General features: G+C 39.4%; 1 protein-coding gene across 14 annotated transcripts in view; it reads left to right on the top strand.

The window, feature by feature from the left end:
* The window catches only part of LOC105478121 (FERM and PDZ domain containing 4), a 924,449-nt gene that overhangs the window by 537,155 nt on the left and 371,737 nt on the right, over positions 1-15,557 (top strand). The gene's annotated exons all lie outside the window — the stretch shown is intronic.

The following is a 15,557-nucleotide window of genomic DNA, read 5'->3' as shown; positions in this document are numbered from 1 at the left end:
GGGTACATGTGCACAATGTGCAGGTTTGTTACATATGTATACATGTGCCAAGTTGGTGTGCTGCACCCATTAACTCATCATTTACATTAGGTATATCTCCTAATGCTCTCCCTCCCCCCATCCCCCTCCCCACAATAGGACCCGGTGTGTGATGTTCCCCTTCCTGTGTCCAAGTGATCTCATTGTTCAATTCCCACCTATGAGTGAGAACATGCGGTATTTGGTTTTCTCTTCTTGCGAGAGTTTGCTGAGAATGATGATTTCCAGCTGCATCCATGTCCCTATAAAGGACATCAACTCATCCTTTTTTATGGCTGCATAGAATTCCATGGTGTATATGTGCCACATTTTCTTAATCCAGTCTGTCACTGATGGGCATTTGGGTTGATTCCAAGTCTTTGCTATTGTAAATACTGCTGCAATAAACATACATGTGCATGTGTCTTTGTAGCAGCATGACTTATAATCCTTTGGATATATCCCCAGTAATGGGATGGCTGGGTCAAATTGCATTTCTAGCTCTAGATCCTTGAGGAATCGCCACACTGTTTTCCACAATGGTTGAACTAGTTTACAGTCCCACCAACAGTGTAAAAGTGTTCCTATTTCTCCACATCCTCTCCAGCACCTGTTATTTCCTGACTTTTTAATGATTGCCATTCTAACTGGGATGAGATGGTATCTCGTAAACCATAACGAGATTGCATTCTCTGATGCCAGTGATGATGAGCATTTTTTCATGTGTCTGTTGGCTGTATGAGTGTCTTCTTTTGAGAAGTGTCTGTTCATATCCTTTGCCCACTTTTTGATGGGGTTTTTTCTTGTAAATTTGATTGAGTTCTTTATAGGTTCTGGATATTAGCCCTTTGTCAGATGAGTAGATTGCAAAAATGTTCTCCCATTCTGTAGGTTGCCTGTTCGCTCTGATGGTAGTTTCTTTTGCTGTGCAGAAGTTCTTTAGTTTAATTAGATCCCATTTGTCAATTTTGGCTTTTGTTGCCGTTGCTTTTGGTGTTTTAGACATGAAGTCCTTGCCCATGCCTGTGTCCTGAATGGTATTACCTAGGTTTTCTTCTAGGGTTTTTATGGTTTTAGGTCTAATATTTAAGTCTCTAATCCATCTTGAATTAATTTTCGTATAAGGAGTAAGGAAAGGATCCAGTTTCAGCTTTCTACTTATGGCTATCCAATTTTCCCAGCACCATTTATTAAATAGGGAATCCTTTTCCCATTTCTTGTTTTTGTCAGGTTAGTCAAAGATCAGATGGCTGTAGATGTGTGGTATTGTTTCTGAGGGCTCTGTTCTGTTCCATTGGTCTATATCTCTGTTTTGGTACCAGTACCCTACTATTTTGGCTACTGTAGCCTTGTAATATAGTTTGAAGTCAGGTAGCGTGATGCCTCCAGCTTTGTTCTTTTGCCTTAGGATTGTCGTGGCAATGCGGGGTCTTTTTTGGTTCCATATGAACTTTAAAGCAGTTTTTTCTAATTCTGTGAAGAAACTCATTGGTTCCTTAATGGGGATGGCATTGAATCTATAAATTACCTTGGGCAATATGGCCATTTTCACAATATTGATTCTTCCTATCCATGAGCATGGTATATTCTTCCATTTGTTTGTGTCCTCTTTTAGTTCACTGAGCAGTGGTTTGTAGTTCTCCTTGAAGAGGTCCTTTACACCCCTTGTAAGTTGGATTCCTAGGTATTTTATTCTCTTTGAAGCTATTGTGAATGGGAGTTCATTCATGATTTAGCTCTCTGTTTGTCTGTTACTGGTGTGTAAGAATGTTTGTGATTTTTACACATTGATTTTGTATCCTGAGACTTTGCTGAAGTTGCTTATCAACTTAAGGAGATTTTGGGCTGAGATGATGGGGTTTTCAATATATACAATCATGTCATCTGCAAACAGGAACAATTTGCCTTCTTCTTTTCCTAACTGAATACCCTTGATTTCTTTCTCTTGCCTGATTGCCCTAGCCAGAACTTCCAACACTATGTTGAATAGGAGTGGTGAGAGAGGGCATCCCTGTCTTGTGCCAGTTTTCAAAGGGAATGCTTCCAGTTTTTGCCCATTCAGTATGATATTGGTTGTGGGTTTGTCATAAATAGCTCTTATTATTTTGAGATACGTTCCATCAATACTGAATTCATTAAGAGTTTTTAGCATGAAGGGCTGTTAAATTTTGTCAAAGGCCTTTTCTGCATCTATTAAGATAATCATGTGGTTTTTGTCTTTGGTTCGGTTTATATGCTGGATTACATTTATTGATTTGCGAATGTTGAACCAGCCTTGCATCCCAGGGATGAAGCCCACTTGATCATGGTGGATAAGCTTTTAGATGTGCTGCTGGATTTCGTTTGCCAGTGTTTTATTGAGGATTTTTGCATGGATGTTCATCAGGGTTATTGGTCTAAAATTCTCTTTGTGTGTGTGTGTGTGTCTCTGCCAGGCTTTGGTATCAGGATGATGTTGGCCTCATAAAATGAGCTAGGGAGGATTACCTCTTTTTCTATTGATTGGAATAGTTTCAGAAGGAATGGTACCAACTCCTCCTTGTACCTCTGATAGAATACGGCTGTGAATCCGTCTGGTCCTGGACTTTTTTTGGTTGGTAGGCTATTAATTATTGCCTCAATTTCAGAGCCTGCTATTGGTCTATTCAGGGATTTAACTTCTTCCTTGTTTAGTCTTGGGAGAGTGTAATTGTCTAGGTAATTATCCATTTCCTCTAGGTTTTCTATTTTATTTGTGTAGAGGTGTTTATAGTATTCTCTGATGGTACTTTGTATTTCTGTGGGGTTGGTGGTGATATCCCTTTATCATTTTTTGTTTTGTCTATTTGATTTCTTCTCTCTTTTCTTCTTTATTAGTCTTGCTAGCGGTCTATCAATTTTGTTGATCTTTTCAAAAAACCAGCTCCTGGATTCATTGATTTTTTGGAGGGTTTTTTGTGTCTCTATCTCCTTCAGTTCTGCTGTGATCTTAGTTATTTCTTGCCTTCTGCTAGCTTTTGAATGTGTTTGCTCATGCTTCCCTAGTTCTTTTGATTGTGATATTAGGGTGTCCATTTTAGATCTTTCCTGCTTTCTCTTGTGGGCATTTAGTGCTATAAATTTCCCTCTACACACTGCTTTAAATATGTCCCAGAGATTCTGGTATGTTGTACCTTTGTTCTCATTGGTTTCAAAGAACATCTTTATTTCTGCCTTCATTTTATTATGTACCCAGTAGTCATTCAGGAGCAGGTTGTTCAGTTTCCATGTAGTTGAGCAGTTTTGACTGAGTTTCTTAATCCTGAGTTCTACTTTGATTGCCCTGTGGTCTGAGAGACAGTTTGTTATAATTTCTGTTCTTTTACATTTGCTGAGGAGTGCTTTACTTCCAACTATGTGGTCAATGTTGGAATAAGTGCGATATGGTGCTGAGAAGAATGTATATTCTGTTGATTTGGGGTGAAGAGTTCTGTAGATGTCTATTAGGTCTGCTTGCTGCAGAGTTGAGTTCAATTCCTGGATATCCTTGTTAACTTTCTGTCTCGTTGATCTGTCTAATGTTGACAGTGGGGTGTTAAAGTCTCTCATTATTATTGTGTGGGAGTCTAAGTCTCTTTGTAAGTCTCTAAGGACTTGCTTTATGAATCTGGGTGCTCCTGTATTGGGTGCATATATATTTAGGATAGTTAGCTCTTCTTGTTGAATTGATCCCTTTACCATTATGTAATGGCCTTCTTTGTCTCTTTTGATCTTTCATGGTTTAAAGTCTGTTTTATCAGAGACTAGGATTGCAACCCTTGCCTTTTTTTGTTTTCCATGTGCTTGGTAGATCTTCCTCTGTTCCTTTATTTTGAGCCTATGTGTATCTCTGCACATGAGATGGGTCTCTAGAATACAGCAAACTGATGGGTCTTGACTCTTTATCCAATTTGCCAGTCTCTGTCTTTTAATTGGAGCATTTAGCCCATTTACATTTAAGGTTAATATTGTTATGTGTGAACTTGATCCTGTCTTTATGTTGTTAACTGTTTATTTTGCTCGTTAGTTGATGCAGTTTCTTCCTAGCATCGATGGTCTTTACAATTTGGCATGTTTTTGCAGTGGCTGGTACTGGTTGTTCCTTTCCGTGTTTAGTGCTTCCTTTAGGAGCTCTTGTAGGGCAGGCCTGGTGGTGACATAATCTCTCAGCATTTGCTTGTCTGTAAAGGATTTTATTTCTCCTTCACTTATGAAACTTAGTTTGGCTGCATATGAAATTCTGTGTTGAAAATTCTTTTCTTTAAGAATGTTGAATATTGGCCCCTACTCTCTTCTGGCTTGGAGAGTTTCTGCCAAGAGATCTGCTGTTAGTCTGATGGGCTTCCCTTTGTGTGTAACCCGACCTTTCTCTCTGGCTGCCCTTAATGTTTTTTCCTTCATTTCAACTTTGGTGAATCTGACAATTATGTGTCTTGGAGTTGCTCTTCTCGAGGAGTATCTTTGTGGCATTCTCTGTATTTGCTGAATTTGAATGTTGGCCTGTCTTGCTAGGTTGGGGAAGTTCTCCTGGATAATATCCTGCAGAATGTTTTCCAACTTGGTTCCATTCTCCCCGCCACTTTCAGGTACACCAATCAGATGTAGATTTGGTCTTTTCACATAATCCCATATTTCTTGGAGGCTTTGCTCATTTCTTTTTACTCTTTTTTCTCTAAACTTCTCTTCTCCCTTCATTTCATTCATTTGATCTTCAATCACTGATACTCTTTCTTCCAGTTGATCCAGTCAGTTACTGAAGCTTGTGCATTTGTCACGTAGTTCTCGTGTCATGGTTTTCATCTCTATCAGGTCATTTAGGGACTTCTCTACATTGATTATTCCAGTTAGCCATTCGTCAAATCTTTTTTCAGGGTTTTTAGTTTCTTTGCGCTGGGTTCGTACTTCCTCCTTTAGCTCAGAGAAGTTTGATTGTCTGAAGCCTTCTTCTCTCAACTCATCAAAGTCATTCTCCATCCAGCTTTGTTCCATTGCTGGTGAGGAGCTGCATTCCTTTGGATGGGGAGAGTCGCTCTGATGTTTAGAATTTTCAGCTTTTCTGCACTGCTTTTTCCCCATCTTTGTGGTTTTATCTACCTTTGGTCTTTGATGATGGTGACGTACAGATGGGTTTTGGTGTGGATGTCCTTTCTGTTTGTTAGTTTTCCTTCTAACAGTCAGGACCCTCAGCTGCAGGTTTGTTGGAGTTTGCTTGAGGTCCACTCCAGACTGTTTGCCTGGGTATCAGCAGCGGAGGCTGCAGAAGAGTAAATATTGCTGAACAGCAAATGTTGCTGCCTGATCATTCCTCTGGAAGCTTCGTCTCAGAGGTGTACCTGGCCGTGTGAAGTATGAGGTGTCAGTCTGCCCCTAGTGGGGGATGTCTCTCAGTTAGGCTACTTGGGAATCAGGGACCCACTTGAGCAGGTGATATGTCCGTTCTCAGTTCTCAAACTCCGTGCTGGGAAAACCACTACTCTCTTTAAAGCTGTCCAACAGGGACATTTACATCTGCAGAGGTTTCTGCTGCCTTTTGTTTGGCTATGCCCTGTCCCCAGTGGTGCAGTCTACAGAGGCAAGCAGGCCTCCTTGAGCTGTGGTGGGCTCCACCCAGTTTGAGCTTCCCAGCTGCTTTGTTTACCTACTCAAGCCTCAGCAATGGCGGGTGCCCCTCCCCAAGCCTCGCTGCCACCTTACAGTTAGATCTCAGACTGCTGTGCCAGCAATGAGGGAGGCTCCGTGGGCGTGGGACCCTCCAAGCCAGGTGCAGGATATAATCTCCTGTTGTGCCATTTGCTAAGACCCTTGGTAAAGCGCAGTATTAGGGTGGGCATGACCGGATTTCCCAGGTGTTGTGTGTCATGGTTTCCCTTGGTTAGGAAAGGGAATTCCCTTCCCCCTTGTGCTTCCCAGGTGAGGTAATGCCTCGCCCTGCTTCGGCTCTCACTCGTTGGGCTGTACCCACTGTCCTGCACCCCACTGTCTGACACACTCCAGTGAGATGAACCTGGTATCTCAGTTGGAAATGCAGAAATCACCCATCTTCTGTGTTGCTGACACTGGGAGCTGGAGGCTGGAGCTGTTCCTATTTAGCCATCTTGGCGCCACCCTCGCAATTGCTCATACTTATTGAATGTTTCTCTGAGCCAGGTGATATTCAGTGCTCTGTACACATAGTGTACATAGTTTGGCAATCAAGACCCTATAAAAAAAGTGCTATTTTAATCCCCATTAAGAAATTGAGGCATCAAGAGATTAAGTGACTTTCCCAGGGTAACAACTATCAGTGAAAGAGCAGGAAATTCAAATACAGCATGACCTGGAACTGGCACCCTTGATAGGGTCACAGGTGGGTGCGGTCTTTTCTAGCTGAGAAGAGGACATTGAAGCTTGGTTATGAATGACAAGCTCACACTGGGAAGGCCATCCAAAGCTAAGGAAATATTTGGAAAAATAACAGAGGCAGGAAAGTAGAAAGCAAATGTTTGTTGAGCAGTGTCAGATCAACCTGATAGGAATGCCATGTGTATGATATAATGTGGTTAAAGGAGTTAAGGGTCACTTTATAGAGAGCTGCAAAGACCAAACTGAGAAAATTAATTCATAATTCATTTAGCAGATCTTGATGTCTCACTAGCCATGTGTCCATTTTATACATATCAATTCATTTATTCCTCATGATAAGGTGGTGTGTCATATAACCATTCCCATTTCACAGATTGGGAAACCAAGTATACAGAGAGATGAACTTGCCCAACATCACATAGCCAGTAAGAGATAGAGCTGGGGTTCAAATGAGGAAGCCTGGTTTCCAAGGCCGTAAATATAACTGCGATGATGCCTTACTACTTAGAAGTGGAATGATGTGATCAGAGTTCAAAACCCATGAGTGAGGACCCATAAATGGGAAAGGAAGGAAAAGAAAGACAAGTGACTTGGGGAGAAGAGACCAGGTGAGGTCACTGTGTCACTCCACTGGAGAGACAGTCAATTGACGGCAGGATGGTAGCAGTGAAAAGGAGAAAGATGAATGAGGTAGGGATGGGATTTGGAAGTAGGACCTCAGAATTCAAATTCTGACCCTGTCCGTTACTGGTTACTGAGTGACCTTGGACTGGTGGATTAGCCTCTGTACTTTGATTTTCTAATTCACAAAGAGGGGAAATGCAGCAGAGCCTGGGTGAATGAATTCTATTTTGGCCCTGCTGATTGGGAGGCATCAGCAGGCCATCCATCTGGCTGGGCCCAGCAGGTCAGTTAGAAATCTGGGTCTGGAGCTCAAGAAAGAGGTCAGGCCTATAAATGTACTTAGGAGTCACCTCTAGGGATGTGAGAGTTGAAATTGCTAAGAGGGATGTCTAGAGGGGAAGAGAAATGAAGAGAAGGCGGCTGATGAAAAACCACTCACCTCTTCCTGAGAACAGGTCAGGATTGATCAGGAGATTACTAGGAGCATATTCCATTTGTCTATATTCGTAATTTGATAGTTAATGTAATTTTTAATATGTGAAACTGTCGCTGACCTCTTTTCTCACATCAGCGTTTTTTACCTGCACATGATTTATCATGAGCTTGAGGTTGTGAGTGCTGATGACGCTTATTTATTGGTCTCATGTTTGCCATTGCTTTGGAGAAAATCACTACAGCAGCATGACCTCAACGGCAGCCTCATATTACTAAGTTCATGAACAAAACCTGAAAGTAGGTTTCCCCTTCCGTATTTATGTCCCAAAGTCATTTTCCTTTATAAGCAGCATCGTATGTTGCCAGAGAAATTATGAAGCTGTTATTTGGTGTTTTATTAATGTATGCATTCCCTTAATTTAATTTGGAATTGGTAAAAGTACTTTGTGACTAAAGTTGTTTGGAAGAGCAGTTGCCCCAAGCGGGCTTTGAATTGGCTTCTGTTAGTGCCTCTTTTGTTTTTCACTCTCAAGTCCCTTAGTACACATCACTGGTGTCTATCTAGACTGCCTGCTTTTGCCTAAGGCTCACCTCAGCAGGCTGCACTATTCAAAAAATAAAAATAAAGCACACAAACACAACACCAGGAAGCCTTGCAAAATCAATGTAGGTCTTTGCTGAAGGTCTTGAGGTCATTCAGTGTGAAAGTATGTGTGTGAGATGTGGGGGTCATCACATTTCACTGCAAAACTTTCCCCTAATTATCATTCAACTTTCTCTGTTTTCCAAATCCTACTCCCTCCAGTACTGCTCAAATTCCATGTCTTCTCTCCTCTTCTTTCTCTCAGCCAGCAGACTCTCCCCCACTTTTAAAAATCTTTTGATATTACATTAGACCTCACTCGCATCCCCATTTGCAGTCTTTATCAAAACCAACCCATATTTTTTATTATTCACCATCATTGGGAAGTCAGAGAGGATGAGTTTTAATGCTTTGACCCTGTCAGGAAAATGCTGATTTTATAATACTAAGTATTGAAATAGTACTGAGCCCCATTCAATAAATCATATACAGCAGATTCCTAACCAAAGAGCATTTATCTTTTTGTACTTTAGTGAGATTTCACTGACCTTTGCAGACAAGTTGTGTTGACTTTCTTTGGAGGCTGTTTCTGGCTTTTTGTTGTTGTTTTTGCAGCCTTCAGTAGATGGCAAGTGCTAAATTCCAAGTGTATGGAGATCTCCCCTGATCCACCATAGTGGGGAGGGAGAATAAATCTAACTCTGAAAATCTCCTTTACCCATCCTTGCACCCCCCTCTAAGCACACACAAAGCAGGAAAAAAAATAGTAATCAAACTCCTTCAAGGTTTTTTTAAAAATTATTATTATTATTATACTTTAAGTTCTAGGGTACATGTGCATAACGTGCAGGTTTGTTACATATGTATACTTGTGCCATGTTGGCATGCTGTACCCATCAACTCATCAGCACCCATCAACTTATCATTTACATCAGGTATAACTCCCAATGCAACCCCTCCCCCCTCCCCCCTCCCCATGATAGGCCCCGGTGTATGATGTTCCCCTTCCTGAGTCCAAGTGATCTCATTGTTCAGTTCCCACCTATGAGTGAGAACATGCAGTATTTGGTTTTCTGTTCTTGCAAAAGTTTGCTGAGAATCATGGTTTCCAGCTGCATCCATGTCCCTACAAAGGACACGAACTCATCCTTTTTTATGGCTGCATAGTATTCCATGGTGTATATGTGCCACATTTTCTTAATCCAGTCTGTCACTGATGGACATTTGGGTTGATTCCAAGTCTTTGCTATTGTGAATAGTGCCGCAATAAACATACGTGTGCATGTGTCTTTATAGCAGCATGATTTATAATCCTTTTGGTATATACCCAGTAATGGGATGGCTGGGTCATATGGTACTTCTAGTTCTAGATCCTTGAGGAATCGCCATACTGTTTTCCATAATGGTTGAACTAGTTTACAGTCCCACCAACAGTGTAAAAGTGTTCCTATTTCTCCACATCTTCTCCAGCACCTGTTGTTTCCTGACTTTTTAATGATTGCCATTCTAACTGGTGTGAGATGGTATCTAATTGTGGTTTTGATTTGCATTTCTCTGATGGCCAGTGATGATGAGCACTTTTTCATGTGTCTGTTGGTTTGTTTATTTGTTCAAAGATAAAAGTTAAATCTGGTTAAAAATGAGTACAAGAAATTCCAGGCCTCATCCCAGTCAGGCATTCAGTGGGTACATGAATAATGGATGGAAAGATGGCTGGATTGATGGATGAATGAATTAATGAATGAATGGATGGATGAACATACAGATGAAAGGATGGATGGATGGATGGATGGACGGACGGACGGATGGATGGATGGACGGATGGATGAATTAGTAGATGGGTGGGTGGGTGAGTAGACTGTGTAAAAGGAAGCAGTCCCCCACCTCCTGTAATGTGTGATGGTGAGAGAGGTGGGTGAGTGCTCACAGCCTGGTTATGGATGTGTGTGACCTTGCCTTTCAGATCTATTTTAGCATCAGTTTAAGAAGATGCTTCCTTTTCTTCTAGAAATTGCACCTGTAACCCTTTTTCTAGCAAATTCAGAAAGGCTGAGTAACTTTCCCAATAGCCCAGGTGGTACTGGGCTTCTACCTGGAGAAACATGGATAGAACTGTCAACCAGGGCTAATGATGGTGAATGCTTGGAGAACTGGGGAACGTTTGCAATTCCTCATGTTGCTGATTTTTATTACCCACTGCCAATTCCCCATTGGATCAGTCTACATTTTGTGATATGAACACATGATTTGTGGATATTGGGAGACTGGGAGGGATGGTAGCAAATCTAATTTGTCACTAATTGAGCCAATGTAGTTCAATCCTGTTAATTCTGTACTTTATTGAACTCTAAATCTATTCACATCTCATAAAACATTATTAATCTCTCTAGCTCTTTAAAATACAACAATATATGGCATGCTTAAGGCTTAGGAATTTGACAAAGAGCCCAAGAATAACTTTTTCTCTGAATTCATGAAAAGCATTGATTAAGCTACTTTTTGAACAAGAAATCTATAAGGAAAAAGAAAATAAATCTTCTTTACAAACAGTAAAGCTTAAGAGAAATACTCTTAAGATTTGAGATGTAATTTTGCCTTTGAAATACCTTTTGTATGAGAATTTTAAAATCTCTAGTTTTTTTTTTAAAGTATATTGGAAGGGTAAATGCTAAGTAAAGATTAGTGTAATTATCTTAAACTATGCAAAAGTTTGAAGCCAGTTGTAGAAAAACAAACTAGTAAGCAAAGATATGGTATGTTGTTGGGATGGCAAGCTGATGGTTAATAGAAAATTATCATGAATGAAATAGCATTATGATTCACCAGGGAATAAGTGTAAAGTGTTTCTTGGGATGATAGTGTTTGCAGGAAAAAAAAAAATAGGTTGCATTGGGATTATGTAAATAAGGGAGAGGAAGGCAGAGCCCAATCTGAAATTGTTATATTGGGGGATTGGGAATGTATTATAGATAAGGCTCTGAGCATAGTAGGCTTAGAAAGAGTCCTGGGTTGAAGTTCAAACTTTCTCAATCATTCCTGCTGAAACCTTGGCAAACTTATATAATTTATTTGCTTAGATTGCCATATATGTAAAACTGGCAAAATAATACCTACTCCAGAGAACCGCTGTGTAGATTATTAATAATGATTTAAGTATATTCCCTCCCTTTTTGCCCAGCATACCTTCTGTACATATGCCACTGCTTTTAGCACCCATTACAAATAATTTGGAATCGGCCTCCTAGATTTGCCAAAAATGGAGCATGGAGCATACTTTTTTATTCTTCAGTCCCTTTTTTTTTTTTTTTTTTTTTTTTTTTTTTTTTTTTTTTGAGACGGAGTCTCACTCTGTTGCACAGGCTGGAGTGCAGTGGCAGCATCTCGGCTCACTGCAAGCTCCACCTCCCGGGTTCACGCCATTCTCCTGCCTCAGCCTCCCAAGTAGCTGGGACTACAGGCGCCCGCCACCACGCCTGGCTATTTTTTTTGGATTTTTAGTAGAGACGGGGTTTCACCACATTCGCCAGTATGGTCTCAATCTCCTGACCTCGTGATCTGCCCACCTCGGCCTCCCAAAGTGATGGGATTACAGGCGTGAGCCACTGCGCCCGGCCAGTTACCTTCTTGATTTGCCCCTTCATTTGTTGAGGGAGGGTACCAATTACAATTTTTAGCGATTCAAATGGATGCTTTCATTATTTCCCAAAATAATATTATAATAATATCCCCTTCTCTTAAAAAGTCACCTTAAATCTTAAACGACATTTTTACTAATTCATACCAGTAGAATTGGCATTTACAAATAGGATATGAAATTATGTGGAATCTATTATCCACTCTTCTGAGACAAGTAGTTAACATGAGTAATATTTTTCATTGCCACAAAAGTGGTTGTATAATTCTCTTTTGGTGCGCTTAATTGGGGGTGGCTGTAATAATATAGTGATTCACCCTGGTTGGGAATATTGTGTTTAATTATATAATCTGATTGAAGAAAAGCTCCTTTCTTCAGATTTGAGTACAGGAATGCAGGCTAGATAAATTTGATATTCTTTCTAGAATATGTCTTTAATATTTTATATATTTAATCTTTTCCATGGCCATTTGTTATAAGAATTCTGGCACTGTTTATCATCTTATAATATCTAGAATTTTTATTTTTTATGCTTTTTTTTTTTGAGATAGGATCTTTCTCTGTCACCCAGGCTGGAGTGCAGTGGCGTGACCATAGCTCACTGCAGCCTTAAACTCCTGTGCTCAAGTGATCCTTCTGCCTCAGCCTCCCAAGTAGCTAGTTCAACAGGTACACACCACCATGCTGGGCTAATTTTTTATTATTATTATTTTTTTAGTAGCGACAAGGTCTCATTCTGTTGCCCAGACAGGTATTGAACTCCTGGCTTCAAATGTTTTTCCCGCCTTGGCCTCCCGAAGGTCTGGGATTACAGGCACCAACCACAATGCCTGATCTTGAATTTTTAAAAGTACCTTATAATATTGACATAAAAATTCAGCCCAGAATTAGTTGAATTATACATGTGAAAACATAGGTGATAATTTTTGAGAGGAAATATTAACAAATAGTAAATAATAATAAGTAAAATTTTTACTCATTCTAATTATTTCATAGAAGTGTCACAATATTGAATTTTGGTCTGTCATCTAAGGTAGTATCAGTTCATTTAAATTATTATTTAAATTGTTCATCACAGTGGAAGCCATTATTTTTAAATATTACAGTGAAATGTGCTTAGTTTTATTTTTTAATTTTCAGTTTTTATAAATGTTGTATTATTATATATATACAGATATTTTATAATATATTTCATTATTATTGCAAATTTTTGCAAGCAGAATTATGTAATTTAAAATAATACCATCAATTTTCATTTGAAGCAGTATTTCATGTGTAAATATATATTTGATATCCATATATTGAACTTATTTTTTCCTGCTGGGGAAATCTAATTTATGAACAGTTGTTTAGCAGGAAAACTCAAAGTATTAAGGATCGATTTCACTAGATTAAATTCATGAGGGCTGATAACATAAGTTATTTCTATATCATCACTTAAAAACAGTTACAAACCCTTACACTGAGCGGTCAGCAACTTATTTTAACAACGAACCATGGTTGGAAATGAAATTGTAGATTTTACATTGATGAAGCTTTTGTTGCAATCAGCTGATGACCCTATTTAGATGTTCAGCATTCTCCATCCACTGAAGTCAACCTCTGAGCTTACTTAGGCCATAAGTAAAGGAAACTCTCAGAGAAGCATTCACTGTCTGTCATATTTCTATGAGTGAGAGGGAGGCAGAGAATGAGGCTGCTTTGTGATTTCATTTCTCATGCTAGAAGAGAGAGAAGAAATGGGGACTCCCTGGGAATTCCAACCGTGCCCAAAGGTAAAATACACAGGAGGGCCCAGGTAATTTCTTGTCATCTGCAGTGAGAACTGAAGACACTTGTCCTGGGTTCCCCACTTTCCAATAAGCAAAGACTGAAGGAAATGCTTCCAGAAAAAAAAAAAAAAAAGAAAGAAAGAAAAGAAAGAAAAAGAAAAAAAGTGGACCTTGAATAAGCCTTCACTGTCCAGAAGACCTGGGGAAAAAAGGGGTCATTTAAAAAACACACTTTGACCATAAACTAATTAAAACCAAATGAAAGTAAATAATTCATCTGTCTATAGGCTAAGGCTGGTCTTACTTTATGGAACCCAAAACTTCTGTAAATCGAATAATGGAGAAATTTGCTTAAAGATGTCAGAGTTATAATATTCCCCTCATAAAGTAATGGGAAACAGCAACAACAAAAAAAAATGCAAAGCAAAAACACCATGTTTAATGAAACCAAGGAAGCAAGCTATAAAAGTTTGTCAAACTAACATCCAAAGCTACCAACGTCAATATGGAATTGTCACAATCATGTTTAGCCTAAACACAGGGGACTAGAATAAAAGGGAGAGCTCCATAAATTGGGGAGGCAGATGGGAAAGGCCCAGCAAGTGGGCCTGAAAGAGTAGGCTTTGGGTGTGGGTATCTCTGTCCCCCCTAGAGAGCCATGGTGAGGTAAGGTTGAAGGAGGAGTCACTCAGACATGCAGTGTGTGCAGCAGGCCAGGCCAGCTGGTAGAGGTGCTGTGTGGAGGGGAGCAGTGGGTGGCAGTCAAGTATGCAGAAGTTTATCTCAGCCAAAGGGAAAGAAGTTTTAAAACATGAAATCTTCACAAACATGCACAAATCTCCCCCACAAACCATATGCAGACCTTCTATTTGCACTGAAGATGGTGAGGAGGATAAAGAATCCTGTAAGTCCCGATGTGATCAAAAGCAAGTCACCTGGGGAGCGAGGGAGTTGATTAGTAAGGCTCCCTCTGGAGTCCTCCATAGGATTCTAAGCCTAGTCTTGAGTAGCCTAACAGCTATGATGTCGTGGGAAAACAGCAGCGAAAGCCAAGACTCTTTCGCTCAGCCAAATTGCCATTCAGTAGAAAGGCAAAAAAGAGACATTTTTGAGCATGTAACTGAATATGACATTTATGAGGTCTCTTGAAACAAAAACCTTGATTCTGAGATCTCTTCAACAAGAAATTAATATAGAAGATTAAATGAGTATTATGTCCAGTTCAATCAAAGGTCTAACCAATTGTGTGAAGCAGGATTACAGAAGAGAATGCAAATATTGTATGTCTTCCTAATGGGTCATTAATAATTCAATAATTTATGTAGCATTAACAAAATTTCATGGCAGGAGAGGATGTGGGAAACATTCAGGGATGTGGATTTCCTCATATTTCATAGTCAGGAGTAAAAAGATACTGCCTAAAATGAATATATGAAGCAATAGAGGCTTAAATTATATTATAAATGCAATGATGAAAATCCCAGAGATAACCAGTGAGTAACATAAAACATAATATAGCAAATCGAAATTGACAATGGAGCAGGAAGGGGAGTTAAGAGGAAGCGATGTGCATTGATTTCTCTTAGAGTTGATTGTTAATAGACCCTGTCTAAAATTAGTAACACATGAAACAGATGTTTAAACATATAATACACTAATAAAGGTAACTACTAGAAGTTCAAAAAATGTATATAATTACCAGCAGCAAAACACAAAGAAAACAGATCATATAGCTGTATAATTTATGGAACAAGAAGGAGGGAGAAACATTTTCCTTTTGTTTCTTATTCCCTTTATCCTATAGGATTTGATTTTTCATTTTTTTTAATATTATGGGCCTTTTAATTTTCATAATTTAAACACGAGAGAGCATTTTTTTTCTAATTTTCATATTTTAGATTTCCTTTATGGTTGTATTGGTCTTAAGTGCAAAACTTCTGGCCTGTTTTCTTGGCCAGATTTCAGAAGATAAAGCACCAGATTCATTTGTGAGAATTGTTCATAGGGGTCTAACATCTGCTTCAGTCATTGTGACCTCATCTTTATTGAAAAGGAAAGTTGTTTTGGAACTACAATAGTGGGCTGAGATAAACTGTCTCATATTTAATTAAATTTTCAAAATGTTTTTGATTAAAACTACCCTGATATGAAC

Source organism: Macaca nemestrina, chromosome X (genome assembly GCF_043159975.1).
Source record: "Macaca nemestrina isolate mMacNem1 chromosome X, mMacNem.hap1, whole genome shotgun sequence".
In the NCBI taxonomy this organism is placed as follows: Eukaryota; Metazoa; Chordata; class Mammalia; order Primates; family Cercopithecidae; genus Macaca; species Macaca nemestrina.
Note: the sequence above shows the minus strand (reverse complement) of the source record. Positions and strands in the feature narration are given on the sequence as shown.